General features: G+C 35.0%; 1 protein-coding gene and 1 pseudogene across 3 annotated transcripts in view; both read right to left on the bottom strand.

The window, feature by feature from the left end:
- Nucleotides 1-12,742, bottom strand: part of RBM41 (RNA binding motif protein 41) — a 62,175-nt gene that overhangs the window by 14,910 nt on the left and 34,523 nt on the right. The gene's annotated exons all lie outside the window — the stretch shown is intronic.
- On the bottom strand, nucleotides 11,288-11,447 carry LOC146394732 (U2 spliceosomal RNA; annotated as a pseudogene).

Raw genomic sequence — 12,742 nt, forward strand, 5'->3', positions numbered from 1 at the left:
CACAACATTGTAACTTAACTATACTTCAATTAAAACATAGAAACATAAAGAAATTGAAAAAGACACAAATAAGTGGAAAGACATGCCATATTCACAGATTGGAAGCATTAATATTATCAAAATGCATATATTATCAAAAGTGATCTACAGATATAATGCAATTCCTATCAGAATCCCAATGACAATTTTTATGGAAATTTTAAAAATATCCTAAAATTCATATGGAACCACAAGAGACCCCAAATAGACAAAGAAATCTTGAGGAAGAACAAAGCAGGATGTGTCACATATCTTGATTTCAAACTACAATACTCAAAATAGTATGGTACTGGCATAAAACACTGACATATTGACCAATGGAATAGAATAGAGGACCTAGAAACAAACCACACATTTATGGCAAACTGACCTTAGACAAGGAGGGCAAGAATATATGATGGGGAAAAGACAGTCTCTTTAATAAATGGTATTGGGAAAACTGGATATCCAGTCCAGATGAATAAAATTGGATGCTTCTATCATACCATATACAAAACCAAACTCAAAATGGATTAAAGACTTAAAAATAAGACCTGAAATTCTAAAATTCCTAGAAGAAAACATAGAAAAAACTTCTTGATGTTGACCTTGGCAATGATTTCTCAGATATTATAGCAGAAGCACAAGCAACGAAAGCAAAAATAAAATGGACTACATCATTAAAACACTTTCTGCACAGCAAAGGAAACAATCAGCAAAGTGAAAAGGTAACCTATGGGATGGGAGGAATTATTTGTAAATCATATATCTGATTAGAAGTTCATATCCAAGATATATAAGTAATTCCTACAACTCAAAAGCAAAAAGACAAATAATCTGAAAAAAAAAAAATGGGCAAAAGACCAAAATAGGCATTTCTTCAAATACATACAGAAAATAAGTGTTGATGAGAATATGGAGAAATCAAAACCCTTGTGTAATTTTGATATGAATGTAAAATGGTGCAGCTGCTGTGGAAAACAGTACAGAGGTTCCTCAAAAAAATTAAAAATAGAACTACCATATGATCCAAGAATCCCACTTCCAGTTATTTATCCAAAATAATTAAAATCAAGATCTTGAAGAGATATCTGAACTCACATTTACTGCAGCACTGTTCACAAGTGCCAAGAGGTAGGAACAACTTAAATGGCCCATCACAGATGAATGAAGAAAAGGTGATATACAAAGAAAATGTGTACACACACACTACACACACACACACACAGTGGAATATTATTTGGCTAGAAAAAAGGAAGGAAATCTTGTCACATGCTACAATGTGGATGAACTTCAAAGGCACTATGCTAAGTGAAATAAGCCAATCACAGAAGAATAAATACTACATAATTTCACTTACATAGGGTATCTATACCAGTCAATCTCATTGGAGCAGAAAGTAGAATGGTGGTTGCCATGGCCTGGAAGGATGGGGAAATGGGGAGTTGCTGTTCAGCAGGTATAAATTTCAGTCATGTAAGATGAAAAAGTTCTAGAGATATATTTTTTTTCCTACTGTACAGCATGGTGACCCAGAATAGTAACAGAAGGCATAACTAAATGATCTTTAAGATAGCAATAAAAGCTTTTCTTGCTTCACAAAAAAAAGAAAAAAAAGTTCTAGAGATCTGCTGTATGACATTGTATCTATAGTTTACAACACTGTAGTGTACACTTGAAATTTTGTTAAAAGGTGGATCTCAGGTTATGTGTATTTTACTGCACTGGAGGAGAAAAAAAGAGATCACTATACATTAGCTAGCATAAGTTATATTCTTTATAGCTTAAAAGAACTTGAGAAAAATTTAGACAAAGGAGCAGCAAAAGCAAAGAGCTAGAAAAATAGAACCCATTTAAATGACTTATCCATTGAGATGTGACTAAATATATTAAACATTGTAATAGCAGCAGAGTATGTCTCAAAACTTTTAGAAGCTAGATATTCACATACTTAACATTTAACCATATTCATATCTTAAGGGCAAGGGCATAGAATAACTGACTTGTGATTCACTTAATTTCAGGCAATCTAGAATTTTGGCTCTCAAATACTCATTATGAAAGCATCATCAAATTAACTACAGAAAGGGAGGGATATGTGAAACATACTGCCAGTTTCTCTCCAACAAAGATCCATACAAAAATTGTTTCCTTTGATATGAACAAACATTTTTTAAAAATCAAGAGGACTTCTGGTCAAGGTAGCTCGGTCACTTCTTGCTTGGATGCATCTTCTCTGCTCCAAAAATATCCATACATATATACGTACACATATACATACATAAACACACATGGATATGTATGTATGTACATATCTACAACATACAGATATATTTATATATACAAAGATACACATAAAGATACAGCTAGGCTCAAAAACAAGATAAACATTTCTGTGAAAAAAACCAATAGAGAATATGCACTTCCTGGTATCCCTCTGCAATAAACAGTATTGTTTTGTATTTTTTGAACTTTATATAAATGGTATTATATAGTATTCATTCTTCTACAGCTGTTTCAGATATGTTAAAAAATAGGCTTTATTGTTAAAATAGTTTTAGATTAATAGAAAAACTGAGAAGGTAGAACAAAGAGTTCTCATACACCCCATACCCAGTTTCTCCTATAATAAACATATCATATTATTATGGTACATTTGTTAAATAAATGATACATTATTAACTAAAGTCCATAGTAGATTTTCTTAATTTTTCCCTAATGTCCTTCTGTTTCAGAATTCCATCCAGGATATCACAGTATATTTAGTTTTCACATGTCTCTTCTTGGCTGTGGCAGTTTCTCAGACTTTTATTTCTTTTCTTTTTTTTTTTTTTTTTTTTGGCCTTCTTTTGGGCCACACCCATGGCACATGGAAGTTCACAGGCTAGGGGTCGAATCAGAACTATAGCTGCCAGTCTACACCACAGCCACAGCAACGAGGGATCTGAGCTGTGTCTGCAACCTGCACCACAGCTCAGGGCAACACCAGGTCCTTAACCCACTGAACAAGGCCAGGGATCGAACCCTCATCCTCATGGATATTAGTTGGGTTCATTACTGCTGAGCCATGACAGGAACTCCTCTCAAACTTTTCTTGTTTTTAATGATCTGGACATTTTTGAGGGGGTACTGGTTGGGTATTTTAAAATGATGCTCCACTCCTAGAATTTTTCTGTTGTTTTCTCATGGTTAGATTGTGGTTATGGATTATTAGGAAGAAGACTACAGAGAAAAAGTGCAATTTTGATCATACTACATAAAGTATACCATCAACATGATTTACGGCTGATCTTTGCTTTGACCACCTGACTGAGGCAGTGTGCACTGTAAGATTACTCTTGTTTTTCCCTGCATTTCCATACTGTACTCTTTGGAAAGAAGTCACTAAAAGTAGCTCAAAGCTAAGGAGGAGTTACACTTCTCTTCCTTGAGGTGCAGTATCTACAGAAAATATTTAGAATTCTTTTTCATGGGCTATTTTTCTCTTCTCCCACTTTTATTGATTTACTCAATCATTTTATTATCAGTATTGACTCATAGATGTTCTATACTCTGGGTTATAACTCAATATCAACTTTGTTGTGGGGGTTCCCATCGTGGCGCAGCAGAAACGAATCCGACTGGGAACTAACTATGAGGTTGCGGGTTTGATCTCTGGCCTCGCTCAGTGGGTTAAGAATCCGGTGTTGCCATGAGCTGTGGTGTAGGCTGCAGACATGGCTTGCATCTGACGTTGCTGTGACGTAGGCTGGCAGCTGTAGCTCGGATTAGACCCCTAGGCTGGGAACCTCCATATGTCGCAGGTGTGGCCCTAAAAAGAAAAATAAATAAATAAATAAACTTTGCTGTATAAATTGTTCCATCTTTCACCACTGGAAACTCCTGTGTTCTGTGCTCCTTTGACATATCCCCAACAAGGTTTTCATGTTGTTTTTAGTACTTCCTTACCTTCTGGCACTACAACTGCTCAGCACCTTTTCTCCCATAACTTCATTGAGGTAGTATATATTTATAATAGATTCCGATGTCACAGTCTATATTCTTTCCCAGGGGTTCTTCAATCTCCTAAATTATTTTTTTTTAATATTTGTATACATTAAGGGTCACTCTTCATGCTGTACAGTTGCACTTCATGAGTTTTTAACAAATGTACTTCTTGCATCCACCATTACAGTATCATACAGAATACTTATACTGCCCTAAAATCCCCTGTGCTTCCCCATTCCTCTCTTCCCCCCTCCCCCTATACTCCTGGCAACCACTGATTACTGACTGTCCCAATAGTTTTGTGTTTTTCAAAATGTCAGGTAGTTGAAATCATACAATATGATTTTCAAACTGGCTTCTTTGCTAATATGCATTGTAGTCCTTCTGTGTCTTTTTTGGCTTAACAGCTTATTTCTTTTTATTGCTGAATTATATACAATTGCATAGATGTAGCACAGGTGAATGTAGCCACTCCTTTATTGAAAAACACCTTAGTAACTTCCAGCTTTTGGCAATTAAGAATGAAACTGCTATTAACCTTCACATGCTGGTTTCTGTATCAATATATTTTCAAATCAATTGAGTAAATAATTAGGAGTTCAATTATTGGATTGTATGGTAAAACAAGATACTGCCAAACTATCTTCCGAAGAGGTTGTGCCATTTTGCATTCTCACCAATAATGAATAAGTGTTCCTGTTGATCCACACCCTCAATAATATTTGGTAGTGTCAATTTTATAATGGCATCTTATTATCATTTTATTTTGCAATTTTCTGGTGACAAATGATGATGAGCTCCTTTTCATATGCTCATTTGACATGTATATAACTTCTTTGGTGAGGTGTTTGTTCTTCTGTCCATTTTTAAATTGGGTTGTTTGTTTTCCTGCTTTTGAGGGTTAGGAGTTGTTTGTGTATTCTGGATACAAGTACTTTATTAGACGTTTTGCAAATATTTTCTTCCAGTCTGTGGCTTGTCTTTTGATTGTCTTAAAAAGCATCTTTCAGATAGCAAAAGTTTGTAATTTTCATAAAGTCTGATTTATCACTTTTTTTTGCTCATAAATTCTTTTGGTGTTGCACCTACATCACTAAACAAATGGTCACTTAGATTTTCTCCTGTTTTCTTCTAGAAATTTTATAGTATTGTTTTACATTTAGACCTATAATCTATTTTTATTCTTTCTTTGGATGAATGTAAGATCTGTGCCTAGATTTTTTTTTTTTTTGCATGTGGATATCCAGTTGTTCCAGCACATTTTGCTGAAAAGATTATCCTTTCTCCATTGGATTTTCTTTGTCCCCTTATCAAAGATCAGTTCACTAAATTTGTGTGAGTCTGTTTCTGGAGACTTTAGTCTACTCAATTAATTTTGTTTTTAACTAGCACCAAACTACTTGATTATAGTTAGTCTTGAAGTTAGGTAATATCAGTCCTGAAACTTTGTTGTTGTTCATATTCTTCATCTTCAATATTGTGTTCAATATTCTGGATATTTTGTCTTTCCATATAAACATAATTATTTTGCTATATCCACATAATAGCTTGTTTGGATTTTGTTGGGACTGGGTAGAATCTACATAGTAATTTGAGAAGAACTGACATCTTAACAATATTAAGTCTTCCAATCCAGGAACACAGGATATCTCTGCATTTATCCATATCTTTTTTAATTTTTTGGCAGGGTTTTATATTTTTCTGCATATACATCTAACATATTTTATTAGATTTGTATCTAAGAATTTCACTATTCTGTGGTACTACTGTAAAGGGTTTTTTTTTTTTTGGCCACACCCACAGCATGTGGAAGTTCTTGAGTCAGGGATCAAACCAACTTTTTTTTTTTTGAAGAGTGTTGCGTTTTTCATTTCAATTTCAATGGTTTATTTCCTGGTATACAGGAAAGCAATTGATTTAAATATATAAATCTTATATTCTCCAACTTTACTATATTCACTTACTAGTTCCAAGTGTTGTTTCATGTCATTGTTGATTATTTGGAATGTCATCCATAGACAAACATCGCCTGTTAACAAAGATAGTTTTATTTTTTCCTTGCCAGTCTGTGTGTTTTAAATTTCCTTTTCTTGTCTTCTTGCACTAGCTAGCATTTCCAGTACAATATTGAAAGGAAGTGGAGAGACAAGATATCCTTGCCCTGTTTCCAATAAAAAGGGAAAACATCCAGTTTTTCACCATTAAAAATGTTAGCTGGGTTTTGTAGATATTCTTTTTTTTTTTTTTTTTTTTTTTTTTTTGCTATTTCCTGGGCCGCTCCTGCGGCATATGGAGGTTCCCAGGCCAGGGGTTGAATTGGAGCTGTAGCCGCCGGCCTACGCCAGAGCCACAGCAACGCGGGATCCGAGCCACGTCTGCAATCTACACCACAGCTCACGGCAATGTCGGATCCTTAACCCACTGAGCAAGGGCAGGGACCGAACCTGCAACCTCATGGTTCCTAGTCGGATTCGTTAACCACTGCGCCACGACGGGAACTCTGGATATTCTTTATCAAGTTGCGGATGTTCCTCTTTATTCCTAGTTTGCTGAGTTTTTGTCATTAATGGTTGTATTTTGTCAAATGCTTTTCTACATCAATTGAAATAAAGATATGCTTTTTCTTCTTTAGCCTGTTGGTGTGGTAGATTACATTAATTAATTTTCAAAAATTGAATCAGCCTGGGATACTTGGAATAAATCCCATTTAATCATGATGTGCAATTCTTCTGATACATTGCTGGACTTGATTTCCTAGTATTTTAATTTTTCAATCAAAATGTCTTGATCTTAGTTTTCCTAATACAATAGTCACCTCTTATCTGCAGTTTCACTTTTTATGGTTTCAGTTACTCAAGGGCAAATGCAGTCTGAGAATGTTGAATGGAAAATTCCAGTAAACAATATATTTTAAATTGTACACTGTTCTGAGTAGCATGAGGAAATCTTGTACCATCCTACTCCAACCTGCTCTGTCCCACCCAGGACATGAATCTTCCCTTTGTTCAGCATATCCATGCTTGTATATGCCACTTGCCCCATTATTCACTTAGTGGTCATCTTGGTTATCAGATGAACTGTTGCAGTATCGAAGTGCTAATGTTCAAGTGACACTTTTTTTACTTAATAATGACCACAAAGCACAAGAGTAGGGATGCCGGCAATTTGGATATTCTCTTACTGTGCCTCATTTATAAATTAAACTTCATCATAGGTATGTATGAATAGGAAAAAACACAGTATATATAGGGTTCAGTACCATCTCTCTGTGGTTTCAAGCAACCACTGGGGGTCTTGGAATGTATCCCCTGCAGATAACAGAGGACTACTGTATTTAGAACTTTTGCATCAATGCTCATGAGAGATACTGGTCCATAGTCTTTTTTTCCCACACCCACAGCATGTGGAAGTTCCCAGACCAGGGGCTGAAGCTGTGCCACAGCTGTGACCCAAGCCACAGTAGTGAAAACGCCAGATGCTCAACCCGCTAGGCCAACAGGAAACTCAATTTCTTTACTGTAATGTCTTTATCTGGTTTTGGTGTTAAGCTAGGGCTGGTTTCAAAGTAATCAGAAAGTGTTCCTTTGGCTTCTTTCTAGAAAAGACTGTAGAGAATGGGTACTTTCACCCCACTTTCAGTATATCAATTATACTTCTTTTTATAATTTTTAGTAGTTGCCTTAGAGTTTGCAATATAGATTTACAACTAACCCAGGTTCACTCTCACATAACACTGTATCACTTCATAGATAGTGCAGATACCTTGTAACAGTTATAATACACCAAAAACAATTCCTTCCTTCTATCCCTTAAAAATCAAGATTCTTGCCATTCATTTCATTTATTCACATACTCTAATTACCTAACACATTGCTATTATTACTTTGAATAGTTATCTTTCAGATCACTTAAAATAAGAAAATAAAACATTTTATTTTACCTTCATGTATTCCTTCTATGTTCTTCCTTTTTATAGAGATTTGAATTCTGACCTATATATTTTTTTCTTTTCTCTGGAGAACTTTTTAAAAATAAACATCTCTTGCAAGTAAGGTTTACTGGTGGCAACTTCCCCGAGTTTTTGTTTGTTTGATAAGGTCTTTGTTTTTCCTGGAAACAGAATTCTAGGTTGGTGGGTTTTTTTCTCTCATCACTCAAAATATTTTACTCTACTCTCTCCTTGTTTGCATGGTTTCTAATGAGAAATTCAATGTAATTATTACCTTTGTCCCTCTATAGGTAAAGAGATTTTCTCTGGCTGTTTTCAAGATTTTCTGTTGGTTCACTTTTCTGTTTGAACATGATATGCTTAGGTGTTGTTGTGGGTTTTTTGGTATTTACCCTACTCTGTGTTCTTTCTTGGATCTTGGATCTGTGGTCTGGTATCTGTCATTAATTTTGGAAAATCCTCAGCCATTCTTACTTGAAATATTTCTTCTGCTTCTTTCTTCTGTTATTCCAATAATGTGTATGTTACACCTTTTGAAATTGTCCCATAGTTCTTAGATATTACGCTATGTTTTTAAAGTCTTCTTTTATTTTTGCATTTCCATTTGGGAGGTTTCTTTTCTTTTTCTTTTTTCTTTTTTTTTGGGGGGGGTTGTACCCATGGCATATGGAGGTTCTCAGGCTAAGGGGATGAACTGGAGCCATAGCTGCCAGCATATGCCACAGCCACAGCAATGCCAGATCTCAGTCACACCTGTGACCCACACTGCAACTTGCAGCCATGCTATTTCTTTTAAGCCACTGAGCAAGGCTGGGATCAAACCTGCATCCTCATGGATAGTAGCCAGGTTCTTAATCCACTGAGCCCACATGGGGAACTCCTGGGAGTTTTCTATTGACATGTCTATAAGCTTACTAATTCTTTTCTTGGCAGTATCCAGCCTATTGATGAGCTTTTCAATTGCATCATTTCTGTTATTGTTTTTGCTCCAGCACCTCCTTCTGATTCTTTTTCAGAGTTTCTATCTCTCTGATTACATTATCCATCTATTCTTGCATGTTGTATACTATTTCTAGCAGATTCTTTAGTGTATTAGTTATTTAAAATTCCATATATATGATCATTCAAAAATCTATGTCATTGCTGAGTTTAGTTCTGATCTTCTTTTGTCTCTTGAGACTGTTTTTTTTCATTTATTTATTTATTTATTTATCTTTTAGGGCTGCACCTGTGGCATATGGAGGTTCCCAGGCTAGGGGTCGAATCAGAGCTGTAGCTGCCAGTCTACACCACAGCCACAACCACACCAGATCCGAGCCACGTCTGTGACCTATACCACAGTTCATGGCAACATCGGATCCTTAACCCACTGAGCAAGGCCAGGGATTGAACCTGCATCCTCATGGATGCTAGTTGGGTTCATTAACTGTTGGACCACAATGGTAACTCCGAGACTGTTTTTTCTTTTAGCATGCCTTATCATTTCTTTTTTGTTGAAAACCAGACATAATGGATAACATAATAGGAACTGAGATAAACAGGCCATTAGTGGGAGGTTTTATGTTAATCTGGCCAGAAATGGGCTGTGTTTAATGTTTGCTCTAACTGTAGGTTTATCAATTTCCTCTAATATCCTTGTTTTTGTCTCCATTGTTTTCTTTGGGTTTCCCTAAAATATTCTTAATTAGAGTCTAAGCCTTGCAGGTCTTTCAACTATAATCTACAGTTATCATACTAAAGCCCTCTTGATGTGGTAGTAAAATGTGGGGTGTGGGGAAACATTCTGCAATCCTATAATTAAGTCCTAGTCTTTTACAGTGTTTGTGTCCCCAGCCTGTAACCTTAACACATATTTTATAGCTTTTATAAAATATACATATTTTATAGTTTTTATCTTACTGTCTCTTAGATGAGACACTAAGATCAGATGGGCCTAGAGTTGGATAATTTCCCTTCTCCCACACTAGAGAAGGCTTTGGTAAAGTTGTTTTCCTTGCTAGATAGCTCTTTATTAGATAGAAGCTCTGGATGTATTTCAAAATGATTACTTTCTCCCTCACCATGCCTGGAATAGGAGACTTTTTCTTGGCTCTTCACATTGAAAACCCAATAGGGATCCTGGAGGTAAAAGTCATGAAAATGTGGGGGCCTCCTTAGACTGTGGCCCTCAGGAGTTTGTCAGTCAAGTATTAATCTATACTCTCTGCTTCCTGCAATCCATCAAAGTTACCACTTAAGTGTTCCTACCAGTTTATGGTTCCAGTGTTTTTGCTCCTGATAAGCATATCTGGGCTGTGATTCTTTGTAATTGCTGGTCTCTCTAGATTTCAGGGTTGCATTCTGCAATTTGCTCTCTGACTTCAAATTGCTAATGAGTCTAAGAAAAGTCAATGATTTTTAGTTTGTTCAGCTGTCCTTCCTGTTATAAGACAGGAGTGATGACTTCTAAGCACTGAACATATTGGCATTAAAATCCAAAGTCTGAAACAAACTTTTTTCATTTAACATTATGTTTGTGAGTTTCACCCACATTGATACCTATAGTTCTATTTCATTCATTTTCTCTTCTCTACAGTATTCTATTTTATGAATATACCATGCTTTATCCATTCTCCTGCTTATGAACATGTATGTTGTTCATAAACAATACTACAATGAGCATCCTTATAACATCTCTTAATGTGCATGCATAAGAGTTCTCCTAGGATAGATACCTAAAAGTGGGATTACTGACTTATAGTGTATGAGCATCTTCAATTTTACTAGATATTGCCACAATGTTCTTGAAAGTGGCTGAACTTGTTTATATTCACACAGCATGATATTACTGTTTCATATGTTCAAAAATACTTGGCATTGTCAGGTCTTTAATTGTATGCCAACATCCTGGGTATAAAACAGTATCTCACTGTAATTTTATTTTTGCATTTCTGTGATTAATAATAAGATTTTGTAAGTTAATTGGTCATTCATGTTTTCTCCCTCTGTGAATTGCCTGTTCATATCTTCTGGCCATTTGTGTTGTTTTTTTGTGTGTGTTTTTCTTACGGATTTGTAGGGGAAATTTTCTTTAAAATGACTCAAAAAGCACAAACCATCAAATAAAATACTGATTACTTAACAACGTTAAAATGAAAGACTTCTGCTTAACAGAAGACATTAGAAACAATGTTAAAAAATAAGCTACCCACTAGGTGTAGCAAGAGTTTTGTATCCAGAGTTTAAAAATAAAATCTGTAACATTAAAAACTAAATAATCAAATAATGGGTAAAGTAACAAAACAGGCAACTCACAGAAGGTTACTGAAAGGCTAAGAAATTTATGAATACATGCATAATTTCATTGGAAATCAGGAACATGCAAATTAAAACAACGAGATGCCTTTCAAACACATTAGATTGGCAAAAATAAAAAGTCAAATACTTCAAAGTCTTGGCAAAGATGTGAAAGAGATTTCTTCACTTGATCTTAGCCAAAAGGCTGAGAAGTGATGAAAGAGATTTCTTAAACCCTGCTCATGATGGTGAAGATATACATACCCTATATCACAGTAACTCCACTCCTAGATATGTAATCTACAACAGTGATTCTTAAAATGTCACTGTTAGACCAGCATCACCATCAGTATCTCCTGGGAACTTGGAAGTGCAAATTCTCAGGCTCTATTCCAGATGTACTCAACAAAACATTCTGGGGTGGAGCCCAGCAATCTGTGTATTAACAAGCCTTCCAGGTGATTCTGGTGTATGTTAACATTTCAGAATCACTGCAATAGAGCAATATTTTTCTGATCTTTTTGACTGAGATCTATAGGAATAAATACATTTTATATTCTGGCCAACACACATATTACACACACACACAACAAAAGCTTCAAGAAACAGTGATCATCCTTATTACTCTTTGGGATGCACTTTGAAATTTTCTATTCTATTTAATTTCTTTAAAAAAATTTTGCTGGTTGTGACCTACTAAGAGTAATTTAAAGTTTGAAAAACTGTCCTAGAGAAACTTCTGCACATGTGCAACCAGGAGATATGTACAATAATGTTTGTTGAAGAACTATCTATAACAGAAGAAAAAATCTTCAGGAGAATGGATAAATGAATTATAGTATATTTCTACAGTGGACTACTACATAGTTCCTTATAACTTTAAATATAAATTTCAAAAACATGTATATTTTAAAAAATGAAGTTGTAGAAGGACATGTAAAGTATGTTATCATCTATGTAGTTTAAAAATATTTTGTAAAACTAGGAGTTCCCTGGTGGCAGTTGGGGATCTGGCATTGTCACTGCTGTGGCATGGGTTCAGTTCCTGGCCTGGGAACTTTCGTATGCTGTGGGCACGGCCAAAAAAATGTAAAACTATAAGCTGTTTATGAATATATATATATATATGAAACAAAAATATAAAAATGTGCATGGAAATTATAAATAGCAAATACAGGATAGTGGTTACCTTTGGAAAGGAGAAGGGAGTGAGACTGGTGAGGGATATATGAAAGTCTTCAGATATTTCTATAAAGGCCTTTTTAAAAAATTAAGCAAATATGGAAATTGTTAAGAATTGATAAAGATATCTGGCTGGGTAAAAATATTTGTTATATTATTCTCTGTAACTTGTTATACTTAGTAATATTTCATAATAAATAAATAAAAATCAAGCTACCCTTGAACAGCAAGAATATATTAGAAATGTAATTGCTCAAAGGAAACTGCTTTAATATCCCTCATCTACACCGCTTTTTTAAAAAAAATTCAGAGATAGCTAGAAGCTAACAT

This window comes from Sus scrofa, chromosome X (genome assembly GCF_054392235.1).
Source record: "Sus scrofa isolate SSC_HxYL_T2T_F1_AM1 chromosome X, Sscrofa_HxYL_maternal_Yorkshire_Landrace_v2.0, whole genome shotgun sequence".
In the NCBI taxonomy this organism is placed as follows: domain Eukaryota; kingdom Metazoa; phylum Chordata; class Mammalia; order Artiodactyla; family Suidae; genus Sus; species Sus scrofa.